The following is a 24,045-nucleotide window of genomic DNA, read 5'->3' as shown; positions in this document are numbered from 1 at the left end:
CAGAGTTCGTCTGACCGTCCATGCGTTCGTACGATCTCCCGTCAAAAAAGGGAGTTGCAGTCCCTCTTGGGCATGCTCAATCATGCAATGAAAATCATTCCGCAAGGCAGGGCTTTTGTTTCCAGATTATTGGCCCTCTTGCCCCTCGTTCAGGAGGTGGACACTTGTGTCAGCTTGCAAGCTGACGCACGCGCCGACTTGGTCATGTGGGATCGGTTTCTGCGGGACTGGAATGGCATTTCGTTGCTCATGCCTCAGCCTTCCAGCTCTTCACCAAGGGTGTTCTCTGATGCAGCAGCATCAGGGGGAGGTTTGCGGCCATGTGTGGGGTTGAATGGCTGGCCGGCCGTTGGCCCCCGGGAGGTGTTCCAGTTGCCCAAACTTCAGCATTGTTTGAAATCTACCCAATTGTGGCAGCAGCAGTCACTTGGGAGCCGCTCTGGGGGGGGGGGGGGGTGTTCAGTCATCTTTTTCACAGACAGACAATCTGGCCACTGCCAATGTCATCAACAAAGGCAGGTCAGATTCCCCGGTCATCATGACCTTCATGCGCAGATTGACTTGGTTGGGTTTGACTCACAGTTTCCATTTTCAGGGGGAATTCATCAGTGGGGATTTAAATTCAATCAATTTTTCTTGCAGCGCCCGGAAGCAGAACGGGTGGGCAAGCCGGTCCCTCCATTTTACCTGCTCACCATGGACTGACAAGATTCTGGACACAGGCGATCATTTTGGCCAACGCATCCTTATCCAGCATCACGTTCAAAACCTAATCTACGGGGTGGAGGAGCTTTCTTAGGTTTTTGAGGCAGCATCCTACCACCGGGCCGTGGGATATCACATCTGTCATGGCATTTGCGGCCTATTGCCACAGTGAGTTGGCTTTGTCCGCCGGTACCATCAGGTCTTATCTCGGAGGCATACAGCATTTCAGGTCCCTCCAAGACCCTTCTAGTCCGTCCATTTTTGACACTCACCCTCTCAAAGCCTTGCTGAGGGGTATTCAGAAATCTCAGGGTCAAGCCCGGGCTTCCAGGCTGCCCATTTCCGGTCAGATGGTTTGGGATATTTATGATCTGCTGTCGTCATCCCCTTTTGGTGTAGGTCCCAGTCTGGTGATTAAAGCGGCGGTTTACTTAAGTTTCTTTGGGTTCCTCAGACCAGGGGAGGTTTCACGGGTCAGCAAACATGCACCTTTCTTTCCTGTTGAAGGGCAGTCTCAGCAGGTTCCCGGATCACTTCGCCCTGCAGCTCAACAACAAGACCAGGCAGGTGGGTCAGGGTTATGTGGTCAAGTGGTTAAGTTTTACGGTACCAATAGCAGGTGGTGTCCACTCCAGGTACTCGATTCTCTTGGAGTGTTTTTTTCTGCATCTCCCCCAAGACAGCCCTTTGTTACCATTTCCATTCAATCCGCTGTCATCCAAACAGTTCATGGCACGGGTTAGGATATTAATTGCCAAGTTAGGGTTGGACCCTACATCATACACTGGCCATTCGCTCAGAATCGAGGCAGCATCTACCGCATCCAAACAGGGGGTGCCCCCTTACATCATCAAGCACATGGGGCGCTGGAAATCCTCCTGTTTTAGCAGGTACATCCCCGATCCGCAGGAAGAAGTCAGCAGGGCGTTCGACTTTTTGTTAAATTAATCTCGGTTATTTCAGTACTATTAAACACTGTTTATTCACCTACTCATGTGTCTTTTGGCCTCTTTTCAGGTATACCGACCAACAGGCCAAGGCACAATGCAGGTCTTATTAGGTTGTATTCATGTGTCGAGGAGGGCTCCGATTACAAATATATGTGTGACAAGTTATCAGAGGAAGGGGACCACTCTGGGAGCTGAAAAGGGATCACATATGTGCTTGTTTGACCCTCTGTAATAAGGTGGTCAACTACATTTGCTAAGAGGCTGTGTTTGTAGGTGGTGAAGGTGGCAGCCTCCAATCTGGATCTATGTTCAAGTCCAGCGCTCTAGTTTGACTATTAGGGTGATTAAGGGAAGCATCTTCTTCTGAAGCTAGTAGAGTGACAGTCTAAGAATAATTGCTATATCATCCTTCATGCGCATCCACAGCTTTCGCCAAAACTTACTACTTACACTGGCCATAAAAAAGTACCCGGTATCTGCTGGATCCATAAACCAGTGATAAATTTCACGTTCTTCACTGGGAGACCCTGGAATAAAAAGTTTCAACCCATTCCGGACTGAGCCAAGTAGAACAGCCATGTTGCAAAGCTGCCTGCACTCTCCCTTGAAATTGAGGCCTAGTAAAATGGCTGACACAATGTGCAATCAAGTTTATCCAGTACATTTTTATTTCACCATAAAACCTGCCTGGTCTCTGGCCTCTGCAACCACGGCCTAGTAAAAAGGTCTAACGGTGTGCTTTGAGTCTAAAGAATAAATTGTTTTTTTCTCTCAGAAATATTACCTTAATATTTTTATTTCCCCATGAAACTTGCCTCAGCCTACGAAATTCTAGTGAAAAAGATGACACATGGTAAGGTCTGTACAGGTTTTTCTGGCTATATCTCATTAACACTCTGTTTTATATTTCATAAAACCTGCCTCTTAAAATTGCAGCCTAGTACAAAGGCTGACATTTATGTGCATTTAGTCCATACATTTTTTTTATCCTATGATAAAACCTGGGTGGTCTCTGGCCTCTGATTTTACAGCCTAGGAAAAAGCTTGACAATGTGTGTTGAGCATGTACAGTATTTCTTGATAAAATCTGCCTGGTCTCTCCTGAGATAGCGTACCAGTAAAAAGGCTGACATAGCGTGTGTGTATTGTCTGTACAATATTTCTGCCTTTTCTCTCGGGATAATACTCTTATTGCGTGGGGGGGGTGAATGAAGTCTCTGCCTCTGAAATTGTGGCTTAGCACAAAGACTGACAGTGTGCAAGTGGTCTGTACATTATTTCAGGCTATTGTCTCACTAATAATATACTATTTCAGTATAAAACCTTTTACCCCTGAAAGTGTGGCCTTGTAAAACTATCAGTGTGCATAGCTTCCGTACAATTTTTAAATTCATGATAAACCTGTCTGGTCTTTGGTATCTGAAATGTTGGCCTAGTAAATTGGACGAACGTGTGTATCAAGACAATATTTTTAGCTTGTCTCAGAAATAATGCACTCTATTTCTTGATAAAACCTGCCTTGTACTTTGCTTCTGAGATAGTGTTCCAGTTCAAGTATGATATAGCGTGCATGTTGTCTGTACAATACTTCTGGCTTTTCTCTCAAAATTATACACTTGTTTTTATTTCCTGGCAAAAAACCTAAATATAGTCTCTTCCTCGGAAATGTGAACCTGGCCTTGTAAACCAGCTAACAGTTTGCATAGCACACTGCCACAACACTACCTGCCTAGTCTTTACACGTTCTTCCTGTGCCTGCATGGGCTTCCTCCAGGTACTCCAGTTTCCTCCCACACTCCAAAGATATGCATGTAGGTTAATTGACTTCTGTCAAAATTGGCCCTAGTATACAAATGTAAGTTAGGGACTTTAAAAACTAAGCTCCTTGAGGGTAGGGACTGATGTGAATGTACAATGTACAATGTATATGTAAAGTGCTGCGTAAATTGATAGCGCTATACAAGTACCTAAAATAGCATTTGTACAATATTTTTTCTAATTTGTATTTCATGATAAACCTGTCTGGTGTTTGCCCTCTGACATCTGAAATTTTGGCCTAGTGAATAGGATGAAAATGTAATAAATATATATACACACACACACACAACATTTTTAGCCTGTCTCAGAAATAAATACACTTTTTTTGTTTTATTGCATGACAAAACTTGCTCGCCTATTCCTCTGAAAATGTGGCTTGGAATAAAGACTGCCATAGTGTGCAAGGAGTCTGTACAATATTTCTGGTTATTGTCTCACTAATAATACATTCTGTTTCAGTATAAATGTTTTGTGCACCTTTATATCTGTCAAAATTTTAACACAGTGCGGTATTAGATTAAGAACTGATACTATGAAAAGGGAGGTGCTTCATCGGCTGAAGTGAAAGGAATTAGTAAGTGCTTTGGAGCACAGGCTTAGGACAGGGTGAACGCTGCAGATCCGGTTTCAGATGAGACCATCACCACATCACACAGGAGTATACTAAGGCATGTTTTTAAATTATGAAATGTGAGTGTAACCTTGTGAAGTTTAAGGCCGAGTACACACGGGCGGACTGTCTGTCCAACTTAGTCTGCTGAAACTTGTTTCAGCGGACAGTCCGCTCGTGTGTGGGCTTCAGCGGACTTTTTCAGCGGACAGTCTGGCGGACTAAGTCTTTCGGAATTTCCGTAATTTTGTCCGTCCAAACTTGGTTTCAGCGGACAGTCCGCTCGTGAGTAGGCAAGTTGGACGGACTAAGTATGGTGCATGCTCAGAAAGGATTTACACGGCCGAAGGTTGCATTGCAGTGTATTGGACGTCGTATTTCTAGTCCCGTCGTACGTGCTGTACACGTCATCGCGCAAGCTTTCAGCGGACTGTCTGTTCATCGTGTGTGGTCAAGTCCGTTCATTCAAAAGTAGAACGGACTGTCGGATTGTCTGACGGACTTAGTTGGCCAGACAATCCGCCCGTGTGTACGCGGCCTAAGTTGTAATAAATATTTAAAAAAATAAAATAAAATAAACTATTACACCATTGCAAGGCTCTGTTGTTTCTACACGTGACATATATGAGAGGAGGTCACTGGTAAACAGGAGGAAGGAGTTGTTCTTGATCCGTAACTTGAGCCAAATAGAACGAGGAATCACAGGAGGACTTTGAAAGCTGTTAAAATGAACTACCGGTTTTTATACAAGTCCCTTAAAAGTGAGGGTATATCTAGTGGAGGGGTACACTAGGATCGTGTGCACACTGCATGAAGGCACCAGCATCACTTTTATCCATGTCTTTATGATGGACTGTCAATATTTTGATTCAATATATTAAGGATATTTTGCAGCACACAGAGCATGGGACTTTATTGTGGACATTATAAATAAATGAACGTTATGCGCACGTTTGAAGATTTGCTTCACAGGACATATTTATCATTAATTAAAATGTATTTAATTAATAGATTTTAGTAGATTTGTGTAATCTATTTTTTATAGTTATTTCATGAATTTATTCACGGTTTAGTCTTAGGGACGCACATTTGTTATGTAATTTTGTCTTGTCACATTTAGGGAAGTATGAGGAGTGCTGGCAGCGGTCACACAGTTTTTACCTATGATAAGAAATGGTTTTGCTACTGGCCCTTCTTACAGAAGGTTGTGCTACCTCTATGGTAATCCTCCTCCATCTATAATAGAATCTTATAGAAGATCCCACTGTCTCTATGATAATCCTGCTCCATCACCTATAACAGATCCCTATAGAAGGTCGCACTGTCTCTATGATAATCCTCCTCCTTCATCTATAACAGATTCCTATAGAAGGTTGCACTGTCTCTCTATGATAATCCTCCATCTATAATAGATCCCTATAGAAGGTCGCACTGTCTCCATGATAATCCTGCTCCATCATCTATAATAGATTCCTATAGAAGGTCGCACTGTCTCTCTATGATAATCCTGCTCCATCATCTATAATAGATCCCTATAGAAGGTTGCACTGTCTCCATGATAATCCTACTCCATCATCTATAATAGATTCCTATAGAAGGTCGCACTGTCTCTCTATGATAATCCTGCTCGATCATCTATTATAGATCCCTATAGAAGGTCGCACTGTCTCTCTATGATAATCCTCCTCCATCATCTATAATAGATCCCTGACTCAGCTCTCCTCCTGTAGATATCTATGGTAATCCTCCTCTATCCGCTCTGTATCTCAGGCATCCTCTATAATAGACTCGTATAGAAGGTCGCACTATCTCTCCCTCACTCTTCTCCATCCCCTACACTGTATATTTCCCGTCTCCTCTCTCATAGAATACAGATAATCGGATCGCCATCTCTCTCCTGCATCTGCTCCTCCCTACGTCTCCGCACATACTACTTCCTCTCCCAGCATCCTCCACGTTTTCTTCCTAATACGCTAGAGGACGATTTGTCTCATATCCGGTCTCCGGCAGGCGGCCATTTTGCCGATGACCGCATGCATTGTATGTAATGGGATAGATTTCTCAGACACTAGAGAACAAAATCCTCCACGCTGAGGCTCCGGCCGGAGGCCGCCATGATACAGAGGACAAAGTTACCTCATGTAGCTGTAAAGGGGGAAAACATGATGGGGACTTTTTCTGTGTAATGCTAAAGATAAATAATGGGCGGTGTGCACCATCTATCCCCTCATATACAACATATATAGTAAATATAGTTTTGCACTAAAGATGTATATACATATAATTCCTGACATTTTGTATAATAATGATATATACAGTATAAACCCTGTGTTATATCTCTATGCGTGCATATATATATATAGATATATATATCTATATATATAGATATATATATATATATATATATATCTATATATATATAGATATATATATATATATATATATATATATATATACACACACACACACACACACACACACAGTAAATACATATATATATATATATATATATATATACACACACACACACACACACACAGTATATGCATATTATATATATATATATATATATATATATATATATATATATATATATATACACACACACACACACAATATATACATATACACACACAGTATATACATATATACACACACTGTAAATAAATTATATATATATATATATATATATATATATATATATATATATATAGATATATATATATATATATAGATATATATGTAGATATATAGATAGATCTATATAGAGATATAGATCTATATAGAGATATATATCTATATAGAGATAGATATATATATATATATATATATATATATATATATATATATATATATATACACACACCCGACATTGATCACCCTAGATGTTAACCCCTTCCCAGCCAGTGTCATTAGCACAGTGACAGTGCATAATTTTAGCACTGATCACTGTATTAGTGTCACTGAAAAAGATAAAATAAATATCCCATAACTTTTGCGCAAACCAATCAATATACCTTTATTGGGATTTTTTTTAACAAAAATATGTAGCAGAATACATATATACATATTGGCCTAAATTGATGAAGAAATTAGATATTTTTTTCTATTTTTTTTTATTGGATGTGTATAGCAGAAAGTACAAAAATATTTTTTTTTTTTCCATAATTGTTGGCTTTTTTTTTTTGGTTTGTAGCACGATAAATAAAACCCACAGAAGTGAACAAATACCACCAAAAAGAAAGCTCTATTTGTGGAAATGACACCTTTAATTTATGGACAGCGTCACACGACAGCACAATTGTCAAAGTAATGCAGGGCTGTATTCCAAAAAATGGCCTGGTCATGCAGGGGGAGTAAATATTCTGTAGATAAAGTGATTAATTAGCTCCACTTTGATAATATACAAGCTGTTGGTATTTTTTTTTTTGTTGCATGTAAAAGTGGAGCATTTTAGATCCCTTTCACACTGAGGTAGTTTTCAGGCGTTTTAGCGCTTGAAAACTGCCTCCCTTTCATGTACTTGTGGTTATTTAGCAGTTCTGTACCATGTCATCTGGTATACTGTATTTACTTAATATGACAACAATAAAGCACCTTTGATTGTAAAAAAAAATAAGAAATAAATAAAAAAATAAAAGAAGAAAACCACCTCCCATGTCACACCAGGGCGGTGCGCACCTGCGGGACGTTAGAAAAAGTCCTACAAGCAGCTTCTTTAGGGTGGATTGGAGAGCGATGTATTTAGCACTCATAAAACGCCCGACACATTGCAATGAATGGGCAGCGCTTCCCAAGTGCCTGAAAAGCAATTGAGAAGCGTCACAACACGGGAGTTTTGGACCACTTTTTTGGGCTTAAAAGCTCCCCACTAGCAGCCCAAAAGCACTGCTTAAACAGGGGTAAAGCGCCGCTAAAACTCAGAGGCATTTTCCCGCAAACGCACGGGCGGCCCCTAGTGTGAAAGGGGTCTTAGAACGACTTGAATTTGGCTCTAGAGTCGCCGTCAGAATTAGAGATGGTCACAAACGCTACATGAATTGGCACAATACATTACTGGCAAAGAAGACCCCCATGTGTATGTTCAGGGCTGTGCACCCAACATGGATGTCACATTTGGGGGCGGCGGTGCCCTGACATGAATGGGACGCCTGTATTAGGGATGAACACAACCCCTGTATATCCCTGTGTGGGGGGTGTCATGTGAACAAATCCTTCAATTTAGAAAACATTGGAGCAGACAGGCAATTTATTGTAGAAAATAAATGCAGCATTACTTCTGTAATAAACTGAACCGCCGTCTTCATCAGCATGCGCAGTTTACATCCCCACACGGATCCTGTGTACCGGGGTAAGCAAACTCCCATGCATGCATGTGACTGCTATACAGCACATATCTCGTCTCTGATTGGTGATTCCTCCACAGAGACACACCAAGATTTATTCTGAATCTGCACAGGAGGATTGGGGATATTTGTGGTTACTATGGGTTACACCAAGAACCCCGGCCTGATCCCGGGGAGAGGATTGTGTTGGGGGGGAGGGGGGTACAGCACAAATTGTCTATAGAAGAGATCAGATTGTGTTTTATGGAAAAGCCAAGTGTTGGGGATTTATTAATGAACTCTGAAGGGGGGAGGGGGGGGCCACACCTATTAACCACTTATCTATGAGGGGCATTTATTACATTTTCACACACAGGAAAATCAGCTTCTCTTTTTTTTTTTTTTGCTAGAAAATGACTTATGGCTCGTACGCCTGATCCAAAAATCATACGAAAAATACTCCTGTGAATGGAGGAGGTGAGCAGTGACGAGTAGGCTTCACTTAGCAACGTCCTGAGGAGAATTCCAGTCAGGCTTCATGAGATATGTGAATGGCCTACACCTATAGGAAGGGTATTGTTCATCTTTAGTCAGAGCTGCACAGTTTGTTTTCATCTACAGACTCCCCTTATCTGCATGGGCAGGTTTTGTTTGTAAGGCCGGGTTCACACCGCTGCTATGCGGGAACGCCGCGAATCCGCGGCGTTTTCCCGCATCGCATTACTCCCGCCGGCAGTTCACACTGCCCTATGCGGACGGCTGGGAGTGTCAATGTTATGTTAATGACACCCCCAGATCCGTCCGCATATCGCAGTGCGATCTGCCGACTCGCACAGGAATCGGATCGCATTGTGTGAACCCCCATGCGATCGGATTCTGTTGCGGACCAAAAAAGGGTCCCATGCGAGTTTGCTGCGGGAGCGCATACTATCTGTATGGCTGAACTCGCATCGCTACGGAGATCGGATGTGATTTGTGTTAGGTGTGACCTCAACAAGTCACCTATTTGTCAGGTTATGTTACCGTTTCCCAATTGTTAGTTAGAGTTCTTATCTAAGCAAAGAGACACGGAGGTATTCAGTATTTCTGCTCAGAAGTCCGTCGTAACTCTGACTTTCTCTGACTGACTGTGGCTCTGAGGCTTCTTTATTACATCTTTTATAGACAGAAAAGAGCAAACATCAGCAAATGTAAAAAAAACAACATTTTTGCAAAGGAAAGACAATTCTCCGGGTGTTATCAGCTGATAAGACAATCTTCTGGGCGTAGACTGCTTTTTAGGGCTGATGCGGCCTCTCCTTATGCGTACGTGACTAAAGATGACGAGTCCTTATTTTACAGAGAAGGATAGAGAAAGACAAGTATTTAGAAAAAGACATATTGTCAACCATTTTGTTTCAACATATACCTTAATCCTTACATTTCCCCCTTTGACATCACCCCTCCCTCTTGCCCTGGGTCCACCTGAACAAGTTCTAGTCGGCCTATATCCAGAGTACTCTCCCTGACCGCGAGTTGTCAGAGGGGTATACACCCATCCCCCTGGACAGTACCAACATCTAAAATTCAGGAAGAGTGGCTTTTCTGACAGATGGGTGATGTCAAGAATCTAAATCTACCTATCTTCACAAAAGTTCCATCTTTTCCGCATCATTTACCTTGGCTTTCTTGCAAAAGCACATGAGCAGTTTAAAGCATGCATAAAAGAAAAATACGAATAAGAGCACCACTATAATCGTCATTGCTGCCTTCTTAACCCAAGAGAATAACCCTGAGAAACTAAAAGTTCCACCAAACGGATCCCAGTCGCGACCAATATTTCGGGCCTTCTCTTGTAAATTCTTTACTTCCGTACGGTGTTGTGCAATGATGTCATAATAGTCAGGTACCTCAATGCTGGTGTTATGTATCCAAGTACAGCACTCATAGTCCTCAGTAGTTTCACAGAGTCCTGTCAGTGCTGCACTCATACTTTCAATTGCTAATTCATGTAATTCTAATTGTTGTCTGATGGCTCTGGTCTCCAGATTTAACTTAGTAATGTCATCAGAGTTTTTCTCCAAAACATCATTAATAATTCCTGTATAGTTATTTAGTCTTTTCATTAAGTCTATACCCCATCCTGTCCAGGACGGGAACCAAGCCCATGCCATGTCCTTCTTCAGGAATATTTCTCTTTTACTACGATACCTGAGGGGATATCTAGGGTGCATGCTAGCTTCTAATAGGTGATCACCTCGTTCATCACCTACTACTCCCATTACTGGTACTAAACTTGCGAGGTAGCACCATCCCTGAGCTCTTCTAGGTATCCAAGTATAACATTTATCCTCACAACAGATATATATATTGTTTCCTAGAGCTACTGATCTTGAACTGATATCATTTCTATAACGAGAGGTGTATCCATAGAGGGATAAGTTGGATACTAACCACCTAACATTATTATCCACAATGTTAGTGAGGAAGTCAGATAATGTCTGGTGTGTGCTGGAATTACTGGGGTAGAAGCTTCCATTTAATACGACAATGGACAAATTAAACTTGCTGTCTTGGCATTCTCCATTTCCTCCCGTTGTGTTCCCTAAGTTGAAACACCAATCAGGGAAAAAGGCGAGGCCATTTGACTTAAACATTACTGTCTCGCTGGTATTTGTTCTAATTATGTTAATGCTACTGTTAGCAAGATCAGTATAGTTTATAGGAACTGCCATCAGTGGTATACTTGCTGTGCTGGGGTGTAATTTGCTACAAATCCAACATTTCTCATATCCTGACTTCTGGGCATAAGCATATTTAAACTTCAGTAATAACATTTTTTTAGAAAATCCTTCATCCTTGTGTATTTTATTCTGTGAGGTAACCAAACTATTAGCCAGAATTACTGAAACAATAAAAAGATACATGTTGTCATTTGCCAACTGGCTCCTTTTTACAATGAGAAGCGTGGATCCAGGTAGGTTTCCCTTCCAATTTCACTGAGGTTGCTGTAATCAATAGCACCTGGAAAGGACCTTCAAACCTTGGTTCCAGTGTCTTTCTGGTATGTTTCTTTACATACACATAGTCTCCTGGTTGTAGATCGTGAGTACCTGTGACAGAATTAGGGTCTGGAAGAGAAGAATACACACTCTTGTGGATTTTAGTCAGACGCTGTTGCAACTGTATTACATACGTAGTTAACCTATCACATTGCAATTGCATACTTTGAGGAAAATATAAACCTAATCTAGGTGCACTTCCAAACAGTATTTCATATGGGGATAACCCTGTTTTTCCTGTCGGGGTGTACCTAATAGAGAACAAAACTAAGGGTAGGCACTCAGGCCATGGTTTGTTCAACTCCTGCATAGCCTTTTGTATTTTCAGCTTGATTGTACCATTTACTCTTTCTACTGATCCTGAACTCTGTGGGTGGTAAGGAGTATGAAAACTTTGTTGAACCCCTAACATTGCCATCACATTTTGCATTATTTCTCCCGTGAAATGTGTCCCCCTATCTGATTCTATTGTTTCTGGGAGACCAAACCTAGGTATCAGCTCAGTAATCAGTTTCTTGGCGGTGGCTTTTGCCGTAGCTGATTTCACAAGATAACTTTCGGGCCAGCCTGAAAATAGGCAGATGCACACGAGAACAAATTCAAAGGGGCCGCTCTTAGGCATTTGTATGTAGTCAATCTGCAGTCTCTGAAAGGGATATTGGGCCCGGACCTGATGTTTACGTGGGGTTTTCACTCTCTGTCCTGGGTTATTAATCAGACAGATTTGGCATGCAGCACAGTAATTCCTTGCAGTACTACTGAATCCAGGGGCTAGCCATCCTTGGCTTACAATCCTATACATAGAATTGGAGCTGACATGAGTGGGTAAATGGACAGCCGCTGCCATTGCGGGGTATAGAGAAGCGGGTAGACATATTTTGTCTCCTTCTCTCCATACATTGTCAAGGCCTGGTGCAGCTCCCTCCTTAACCCAACGGTCCTTCTCAATAGCCCCTGCTTGTTCCTGTAGTTCGATTAGCTGCTGCCATGTGGTTTCGGGCATACTCACCTGTACCGTGGCTAAGGTCTCAGGGCTTACTTCCCCTAGAGCTGCCTTCTTTGCAGTTAAATCTGCAAATGCGTTTCCTTTTGCCTCAGTTGTTTTTGCGCTCGTGTGTGCCGCTATCTTCATGATGGCTACTCTTATAACCTTTTGAAGATTGTTCAGGACTCTTTTGATTCCTTCACCATGTTTAACAGGTGTGCCTGCTGCTGTAAGGTAACCTCTAGCTTTCCATATGTGGCCATAATCATGTGCCACACCGTAGGCGTATGCGGAATCAGTGTAAATGTTCCCTTCTTGTCCCTCTAAGTGTTCTAGGGCTTTCTCTAGAGCGGTTAGTTCCGCTTCTTGTGCCGACATGTGTGCTGGTAATGACTTTGCCTCAATTACCTGTGTGTCCGTTACCACAGCATAACCTGTGTGATATTTACCTTTGTCATCGGCAAATCTACTACCATCTATGTACAGTGTGTGTTCTGCATTTGTAATGGGTATGTCTGTGACATGTGGGAACCCCGTGGTTTCTTGTTCCATAAGTTGGAAACAATCGTGTTCATCAGATGTTATGTCATGAAATGAAAGTGTGTCAGAATCCTGAGTATCTTGTGCTGTGTCTACACCATTATCATCATTACTCCCCCCTGTCAAATCTGTCTGTAATGGTAAAAGCTGTGCTAAGTTAAAAGAAGTGCATCGCTGAAAGGTAACATTGGGGGGTAGGAGCAAAGTGCATTGTAGACGCAGCTGCCTTGCCATTGATATGTGTTTTGGTTGGACCTGTGATAAGATGGCGTGTATGTCATGTGTGGTATGTACCACTACAGGATTGTCTAAGACAATTTCTGAGGATTTGTCAATGATAATTGACACTGCTGCAACTGCTCGTACACAGGACGGTGATCCTCTAGAGACAGGATCGAGAGCCGCCGAGAAGTATGCTACCGGCCTTTGTTTGATGTGTTGTTGTGTCAACACCCCTGTTGCGTGTCCCGTGATTTCAGCAATGTACAAATGAAATGTTTTGGTATAGTCAGGGATCCCGATCGCAGGTGCCGAAATCAGTAACCTTTTTAAGGTGCTAAAAGATTCATGACCTGCTTCTGTGAGTACATAGGGTACTATTTTCAAGCAATCATATAATGGCTGCATCAGAGAACTGGCATGTGGTATCCATTGTCTACAATATGACACCATTCCCAGAAACATACGAAGTTGCTTAAAATTGCGTGGGATATTCATTTGTCTTATGGCCTGGACTCGGTCTTCAGTGAGATGTCGAGTACCCTGGGATATACAGTGGCCCAAAAAGACAACCTTTTTCTGACATACCTGTAACTTAGTTCTATTCACCTTGCACCCTTTTTCAGCCAGGAATTGTAACAATGAGAGAGTGGCTTTTAAACAAGTATCGTTATCCGGACAACATAACAATAGGTCATCTACATATTGCAACAATACACAAGTGTCAGGCGGTTGCCATTCCCCCTATTTTTACTTTTTAAGGTTTAGTCAGTGGGGCATCGGACAAAAGACCGTCATAACCACTTATGGGTATGGTGTCACGGGACGTCATGTGTGGAGGGACTACTGAATCAGACAACAGACTGCGTGACGCTCCTGTGTCAACCAAACAAGGAATATGTTTACCTTCCACCTTCATCAACATGTGGAGCATTTTGTTCTCTGATTCAGCTAGGACTGGGGCAAGTCATGCGGTCGGATCGTCCCTATCATTGGTACGCCTCTGTCTGTAGTCCCTCGTGTCTCTGTCCGTGTTTCCTTCCTGTTCGTCTTTTATCCTTTTCCTACAGTCTCTTTTTATATGTCCCACCTTGTTGCAGTAATAACAGGTAAGAGGTTTACGGGAGGAATTCCCTCCTTCATTGACCCGGGCAACAGTGTTAACTCCCGGTGTCCTTCTGGGTTTAGTTTCTGCTAAATCAGCCTCTATGCCTTGTGCTTTCTGCAACAATGTTCCTCTGTCCCGTATGGCTCTCCATTCGGGAGTACATGCCTTCAGTTTGTCACCTATTTGGGGTACTAGTCCTTCCATAAACTGTCGATTGAAAGCCCTAATGGTGACGGGTAAGGCTAAATCTAGACCTTCGTCAGCCATCATGCTTTCCATGTTGAGGTAAAATTCTGTAACAGTCTGACCTGGGGCCTGTTTTATGGGCGCTGTCGAACCCCTTTCCTGCTGTTTCCCTTGGCAAAATTCTCGTAACTGAGCAATAAACAGGGGTCTAGAGTCTATATGACGAGGGTGTACTCCTGGTGGATCTGCCGCTGGATCCCCTTGTGGTCTATGTGGAGCAATTTCATTCATAAATTGATTAAACATCGTTAGTGTCATTTTATGTCTACACAAATCTTCCCCATCTTGCCAAGTTGCTTCATGTGTGTCTAGTAATTGTGTCACGAATCTACAGAATGCGGCAGGTTTTGCTACGGGATCAGGAGCATTCTGTATTAATGCCATAAGAGTGTCAGCCGACCAAGGTGTCCATGTCCTCAGAACGACTTGTTGAGTCACTGTAGGTGGCTGTCCTGCTTGACCCGCATTTGGATTATTTACTTGTATTACCCTAGTCCGACTATGGACTGGAGCTACGGGCTCTGGTCTTTGAGCGCCGCAATGCACACATTCCTGTGCCCAGTCTGGGTTCTGGGTACCGCATACTCGGCATACCCATCCTCTTCCTCTTAAGGAAGGATAAAGTTTTGGTCTTTCATTACCTGGTGTGGTGGTGTTATAAGGAGGTGGAGTATCTCCCGTATTTACCCTATCGCCGGGAGCAGAAGGAAGACTTTTGTGTCGGACCTTCATATCCCATCCACCCTTTTCCTGACAATACTCCCATCCCTCCTCTTCAGCCCTGTTGGAAACCTTAATTAAACATTGTATTTGTGATACCCATCCGTTTTTCAATATCTCTCCCTGTCTGTCTCTCTTTATTTCTTCCCAACCTTCTACACTTAATCCATTTTCTCCATCCATCCCCAATTTCTTGAGAATCCTATTTGTGCCCTGTGCCTTATCCTTCCCATACAACATTGTAATTATGTCTTTAACAGCATAACATTTCTGAGATTCCTCCTGGGGTTTACCATGTGTCTGGCCCATTTTGACAGTCCTGCCTAGGTGGCGTTTGGATCACTTACTAAGTGTCTCGTTGCCTTCTCCTCCTATGGTGCCAAAATACTAAAAACCTCTCCTGGATGAGATTTCTGAAATCGAATTACCTTATATGCTAGCCAACTGACAAATATTATGACCAGACTGACAGCTACAACATATACAAGCATTCCCTTTTGGTGGCCAAACACATATGACTAGGTCTCCGGGACTTTGTGGAGACCTTATTTCCGTCCCATTACCATGGAATCTCTCAGCATTCGTTTCTTATTCCTGCTTTATTGAGGCAGTCAGGACTTATACTTTCAACCCGTTTTTAGGCTCATGAATCAAAAAGCGTATATCAAACTTAAGTGTCGGACCCCCAAAGTACTCTTACGAGTTAAGGGCGCATTCCGTTACCCATTGGGATGATATATGTTTCAATTCACACCATACAAACAGGGCTTATCTCAGTCACAACAGACAGATGACAAGTAGACAGACAAGAAACAACGGTAACATAAGCCAAAATATTAAGTTCAAGACCCGCTTACTACAGAGGTTGGTGTTTACCTGAAGAACAATTCAGACAGATCAGGTGGGCACAGATCTAAGAAGCACAGAGTTTATAAGAAAATAAAGCTTTTCTTACCTGCGCAGGATTTGTCTGTGGTTCTTTGATGTGCCCGACCATTTCGTTCCGTCCTTATGTTCGTTCGCCTCTTGTAGTTTCTTCAGCGAGTCCCTATTCGCGGCGCCAGAAATGTTAGGTGTGACCTCAACAAGTCACCTATTTGTCAGGTTATGTTACCGTTTCCCAATTGTTAGTTAGAGTTCTTATCTAAGCAAAGAGACACGGAGGTATTCAGTATTTCTGCTCAGAAGTCCGTCGTAACTCTGACTTTCTCTGACTGACTGTGGCTCTGAGGCTTCTTTATTACATCTTTTATAGACAGAAAAGAGCAAACATCAGCAAATGTAAAAAAAACAACATTTTTGCAAAGGAAAGACAATTCTCCGGGTGTTATCAGCTGATAAGACAATCTTCTGGGCGTAGACTGCTTTTTAGGGCTGATGCGGCCTCTCCTTATGCGTACGTGACTAAAGATGACGAGTCCTTATTTTACAGAGAAGGATAGAGAAAGACAAGTATTTAGAAAAAGAAATATTGTCAACCATTTTGTTTCAACATATACCTTAATCCTTACATTTGCGAATCATATCCGGATCTCCCCCCGCAGCAGTGTGAACCCAGCCTAAAGGTGAACTATCCTTTTAACCACTTAAGGACCGGGCCTATTTTTCAGACTCCGTGTTTACAAGTTAAAATCATTTTTTTTTTTTGCTGGAAAATTACTCAGAACCCCCAAACAATATATATATATTTTTTTTCTAACACCCTAGAGAATAAGATGGCGATTGTTGCAATACTTTCTGTCACACCGTATTGGCACAGCGGTCTTACAAGAGCACTTTTTTTTGGAAAAAATCTAAATTTATGACTTAATAAGACAACAGTAAAGTTAACCAATTTTTTTTTTATATTGTGAAAGATAATGTTACACCGAGTAAATTGATACCCAACATGTCACGCTTTAAAATTGCGCCCGCTCACAGAATGGTGACAAACTTTTACCCTTAAAAATCTGCACAGGCGACGTTTAAAATTTTTTACAGGTTACATGTTTAGAGTTACAGAGGAGGTCTAGGGCTAGAATTATTGCTCTTGCTCTAACAATTACAGCGATACGTCACGTGTGTAGTTTGAACACTGTTTTTTATATGCGGGCGCGACTTACGTTTGCTTCTGTGCGTGAGCTCGCTGGGACAGGGCTATTTAAAAAAAAAAAAAATGTTATTTTACTTTCTTTTTACACTATCTTTTTAAAAAAAATAAAAAGTTTGGGTCACTTTTATTCTTATTACAAGGAATGTAAACATCCCTTGTAATATAAAAAAAAAGCATGACAGGGCCTCTTAAATATGAGATCTGGGGTGAAAAACACCTCAGAGCTCACATTTACACTTGGCCCCCTTTCACACTGGGGCATTTTGCAGGCGCTACATCGCGAAAAATAGCAACTGCAAAGCGCTCTGAAAGAGCCGCTGCTTTCACACTGGAGTGGTGCGCTGGCAGGACGTTAAAAAAACTCCTGCAAGCTGCATCTTTGGAGCGGTGTGTAGACCGCTCCTGCCCATTGAAATCAATGGGGCAATGTGGCTATACCGCCGGCAAAGCGCTGCTGCAGCGGTGCTTTGCAGGCAGTTTTAACCCTTTTTCGGCCGCTAGTGGGGGTTAAAACTGCCCCACTAGTGGCCGAATAGAGCCGCTAAAACTACGGTAAACCGACGCCCCCACCACCCCAGTGTGAAAGGGGCTTTAAATGCAATAAAAAATAAATAAATACATATATAAAAAATTTTTTTTTTTATTTTATTTTTTACAAAAGAAATAAAAAATTCCTCTTTGAGACGTTTGATGTCTCTTCCGCCCTCCGATGCTATGGAGCTGAGCGGGGGGGGGGGCTCTATCTTTCCCTCACTTGGCATCCATGCAGTGAGGGGAACGGACGCGATCGTCTTCTCCACTACCGACGGCTCCAGTAAGCAGTGGTGACAACCGTAGCATGGTAGGAGGGAGGCACCCTCTCCCACCCTTAATAAAAATGATCTTGCGGCGAATTCTGCCTCTGAGACAACTTATTTGAAAGAGGGCCGCCGCCCATTTTAAAAAATACTGGGGTTATAGCAGCTAGCTGCTGCCATAACAACGGCATTTAAACATCAAAGTAGCGACGTATAACGACGGCGGCTGGTCCTTAAGTTGTCAAAGACAATTGTGCGGCTTCATGCACAGATGTCTATCGAAGGCGCCCCAAAAATCAGCAAAAGTAGCGCAGGAACTACTTCTGCAGAACGGTGCCATTGCCGGCATTAGGCTGCAACTTCTCATGTGATTTGACCCGCTTCAATGTGAGGGAGGACAAAGACACACCACGATTTATTCTGAGGCTGCACAGGAGGATTGGGGAGATTTGTGGTTGCTATGGGTTACAGCGAGAACCCCGCCCTGATCCCATGGAAGAGGATTGTGTTGGGGGGGGAGGGGGTACAGCACCAATTATCTATAGAAGAGATCAGATTGTGTTCTATATAAAAGCCGAGTGTTGGGGATTTATTGATGAACTCAGGAGGGGGAAGGGAGGACCACACCTATTAACCACTTACCTACCGGGGAAAATGACATCTCACACACACATATAGGAAAATCAGCAGTTTGGTTTTTTTTTTTATTAGAAAATGACTTATGGCCCCGTACACACGATCAAAAAATGTATGAAAAGACAGTTTTCAAATCGATCGTACGATAATCTGATCGTCAGTACGCAGCTTTCCATAGCCGACCACAACAGTTGATCTGATATTATCTGATGGTACAAGCATGAAAACTTTTTTTTCATTTAGGCCGGATACACACTATTCATTTTTTTTTTCTCCTTTTTGCAGATTTGCACCTCAGAGCGTGTTCCATAGGAAACCATGTTATATGGACTGGACTGCAGATCTGCAAAAAGCACTAAACATGTATAGGAGAGAATCAGGCCTTAAATCCGTACAGTTGTTGCTTGAAAATACATGACAACACATGACATCACATGACAATACATAACATCACATGAAACACATGACATTACATGACATCACATGACAATACATGACAACACATGACATGACAATACATGACATCACATGACAACACAACACATCACATGACAATACATGACAACACATGACATGACAATACATGACATCACATGACAACACAACACATCACATGACAACACATGACAATACATAACATCACATGACAACATATTAATAATATTTGTATTACACGTGTGAGAAACCTTTATATGGGAGTAAAATGTATGTTCAATCAAAATGTTTATTATTATACAATATATATGTATTTATTATAATATACAGGATGTATATATATATTTATATTATTGTACAGTATATATATATATATATATATGTTATAATATTATACAGGATTTATATGGCACCAACAGGTTGTGCCGTGCTTTTGATATATCTACAAATAAATCCTGAAGTCCTGTATAATATACATAAATATACACAGGTGTAGTGTGGTATAGTGTAGTATGGTGAATGAATGAATTAAATACTTGTATAGGGCACAATGCAAACTGAATCGCCTCTAGGCACTACACTACTGGTGTAGTATGGTGTGGTGTGGTGTAGTGTGGTGTGGTATAGTATAGTATGGTGTAGTATGGTGTAGTGTAGTGTGGTATAGTGTGTGTCATCCCCGGGTGCTGGGTGTGGAGGAGATGTAACACCATCCCCCATAAGGACCCAGCCACACTTGTGTGATTTGGATCTGACAAGTCGCAGCCCATTGTTTGCAATGGCATCTGTTCTGATTGGTGAGACTAAGACCCCTCACACACTGCCAGCGCCCCGCCGTTAGCGCTGCTTGTTTTAGCGGCGCTGTTTGGCCGCCAGCTGGGCAGTTTTAACCCCAAAAAAAGGGTTAAAAACTCCCGTTTTGTGGCGCTTTAAAACCGCTTTTAAGACACTTCGGAAGCGCTGCCAATTCATTCCATTGGGCGGGGCGTTTTGGGAGCGCTAAATACATCGATCTCAGCCCACCCCAAAGACGCTGCTTGCAGGACTTCTCCTAACGTCCCGCAAGAGCCCCGCCCCCCGGTGTGAAAAGTCGCACTGGAATGAATGGGGGGCGGCTCTCAAGCGCTTTGCAGAGGCTATTTCTAGCGCTAAAACGCTTGAAAATCTCCCCAGTGTGAAAGGGGTCTTAACGTGGCAGCGATTTTGAAGAGTCGCCCGCACTACTTTGGTCCGGAGAATGTAAAGTCACATCAAAGGGCACCAAAAGTCTCTCCAGAGTCACGCTGGAAATGGTGCGACTTTGGAGACTCTGCTGTGAATGGAGCCTCCATCTCTCTTCCTTCCTCCTCTACATGTCTGTGATGTGAATTCCACACCAATACACGGCGTTCAGAGGACACCGCCACACACATCACTGTGTATCATAATGGAATACAACGTGCACTAAAAACGCACTTTAACCACTCGACCTCTGGAAAGTTTTACCCCCCCCTTCATGACCAGGCCATATAAGGGATATTTTATACTTTCTGCTCTAAAACATTCCCAATAAAAATCTAATTTCATAAATTGAGGCCAAAATATAGTCTGCTACATGTCTCTGGTAACAAAAGATCCCAATAAGTGTCTATTGATTGGTTTGTGTGAGAGTTCTATCATCTACAATGTATGGGATATATACGGGAATTTACCCCCCTATGATGGCGGAGATCAGACACTTCTAGTGTGACTGTGATAGGGTGGCGGGCAATCCGACACTGACTGACACTGACATCACTAGTGACACTAAGGCCACTTTCACACTGCCAGCGGCAGGCGTCGGCGGAAAAGCGACACTACTTTTAGCGTCGCTTTACCTTCGTTTTAGCGGCTCTATTCGGCCGCTAACAGGGCGGTTTTAACCCCCGCTAGAAGCCGAAAAAGGGTTAAAACCGACCCCAAAACGTTGGTGCAGCGGGCGCTGCCCATTGATTTCAATAGGCAGGGGCGCTTTAGGAGCCGTGTATTCACCACTCCTACAGCGCTGCAAAGAAGCTGCTGACAGGACTTTTTGTGACGCCAGTGCAGCGCCCCCCGTGTGGAAGCCCTCGGCCTTCATACTGGGATTACAGGTGAGGATTTTTTCAGGCGCTTTACAGGCGTTATTTTAGCGCCTGAAAAATGATTCCAGTGTGGGAGGGGCCTAATACAGAGATCAGTGATAATACTGAACACGGGCGGACAGAACTCCTGTATATCTCTGTGCTGGTAAACATGCCCCTCCACAGACATACAGGTATGTACACTCCATGTCACAGGTATGTATACCTCATGTCACAGGTACGTACATCTCATGTCACAGGTATGTACACTCCATGTCACAGGTATGTACACTCCATGTCACAGGTATGTATGTACCATGTCACAGGTATGTACAACCCCATGTCACAGGTATGTACACCACATGTATGTATGCCCCACGTCACAGGTATGTACGTCCCATGTCACAGGTACAACTCCATGTACAACAAGTGAACAAGGCTTTCATTTAGAGAACTATGAGGCAGTCTATTGTAGATAACACACACAATGTCACTTCTGTGATAACATAATTTGTCCCTCTTCATTAGAATGCACTGATCACATCCCCACACTGATCCTGTGTGCCGGGGGAACTCCTGCGCATGCGTGTGGTTGCCATGGGATACAACAATCCTCCCCTTATCTCTGATTGGTGATTCCTCCATAGAGACACACCGGGATTTATTCTGAATCTACACAGGAGGATTGGGGATATTTGTGGTTGCTATGGGTTACAGTGAGAACCCCACCCTGATCCCAGGGAGAGGAGTGTGTTGGGGGGGGGGGGGGGTGCAGCACAAATTGTCTATAGAAGAGATCAGATTGTGTTTTATGGAAAAGCTGAGTGTTGGGGATTTATTAATGAACTCAGGAGGGGGAGGGGGACCACACCTATTAACCACTTATCTATGAGGGGCATTTATTACATTTTCACACACACAGGAAAATCGGCTTCTCTTTTTTTTTTTATGTGCTAGAAAATGACTTATGGCCCGTACGCCTGATCCAAAAATCATACGAAAAATACTCCTGTGAACGGAGGAGGTGAGCAGTGATGAGTAGGCCTCACTTAGCAACGTCCTGAGGAGAATTCCAGTCAGGCTTCATGAGGTATGTGAAAGGCCTACACCTATAGGAAGGGTATTGTTCATCTTTAGTCAGGGCTGCACAGTTTGATTTCATCTACAGACTCCCCTTATCTGGATGGGCAGGTTTTGTTTGTAAGGGTGAACTATCCTTTTAACCACTTAAGGACCGGGCCTATTTTTCAGACTCCGTGTTTACAAGTTAAAATCATTTTTTTTTTTTGCTGGAAAATTACTCAGAACCCCCAAACATTATATGTATATTTTTTCTAACACCCTAGAGAATAAGATGGCGATTGTTGCAATACTTTCTGTCACACCGTATTGGCACAGCGGTCTTACAAGAGCACTTTTTTTGGAAAAAATAAAAATGTATGACTTAGTAAGATAACAGTAAAGTTAGCCCATTTTTTTTTTTATATTGTGAAAGATAATGTTACACCGAGTAAATTGATACCCAACATGTCAAGCTTCAAAATTGCGCCCGCTCATAGAATGGCGACAAACTTTCACCCTTAAAAATCTGCACAGGCGACGTTTAAATTTTTTTACAGGTTATATGTTTAGAGTTACAGAGGAGGTCCAGGGCTAGAATTATTGCTCTCACTCTAACAATTACAGCGATACGTCATGTGTGTAGTTTGAACACTGTTTTTTATATGCGGGCGCGACTTACGTTTGCTTCTGTGCCTGAGCTCGCTAGGACAGGGCTATTTAAAAAAAAAAAATGTTATTTTACTTTCTTTTTACACTATCTTTTTAAAAAAAATAAAAAGTTTGGGTCACTTTTATTCTTATTACAAGGAATGTAAACATCCCTTGTAATATTAAAAAAAAAAAGCATGACAGGACCTCTTAAATATGAGATCTGGGGTGAAAAAGACCTCACATCTCACATTTACACTTAGCCCCCTTTCACACTGGGGAACTTTGCAGGCCCTACATCGTGAAAAATAGCAACTGCAAAGCGCCCTGAAAGAGCCGCTGCTTTCACACTGGAGCGGTGCGCTGGCAGGACGTTAAAAAAAACTCCTGCAAGCAGCATCTTTGGAGCGATGTACACACTAAACATTGAAATCAATGGGGCAATGTGGCTATACTGCCGGCAAAGCGCTCCTGCAGCAGCGCTTTGCCGGCAGTTTTAACCCTTTTTCGGACGCTAGCGGGGGTTAAAACTGCCCCACTAGTGGCTGAATAGAGCCGCTAAAACGACGGTAAACCGACGCCCCTACCACCCCAGTGTGAAAGGGGCTTTAAATGCAATAAATAAATACATATATAAAAAATTAAGTGTCTTTTTTTTTTTTTTTTTTTTTTACAAAAATAAATAAAAAATTCCCCTTTAAGACGTTTGACATCTCTTCTGCCCTCCAATGCTATGGATTGAGTGGGGGGGGGGGGGGGGGTACATCTTTCCCTCACTTGGCATTCATGCAGTGAGGGAAACGGACGCGATTGTCTCTGCCACTACCGACGGCTCCGGTAAGCAGTGGTGACAACTGTAGCATGGCAGGAGGGGGGCCCTCTCTCCCCCCCTTGATAAAAATGATCTTGCGGCGAATTCCGCCGCTGAGACAACTTATCTAAAAGAGGACTGCCGGCCGTTTTTAAAAATACTGGGGTTATGGCAGCTAGCTGCTGCCATAACAACGGCATTTAAACATCAAAGTAG

This window comes from Lithobates pipiens, unplaced genomic scaffold (genome assembly GCF_037356315.1).
Source record: "Lithobates pipiens isolate NorthernLeopardFrog02 unplaced genomic scaffold, aLitPip1_a1.2 Scaffold_19, whole genome shotgun sequence".
In the NCBI taxonomy this organism is placed as follows: Eukaryota; Metazoa; Chordata; class Amphibia; order Anura; family Ranidae; genus Lithobates; species Lithobates pipiens.
Note: the sequence above shows the minus strand (reverse complement) of the source record.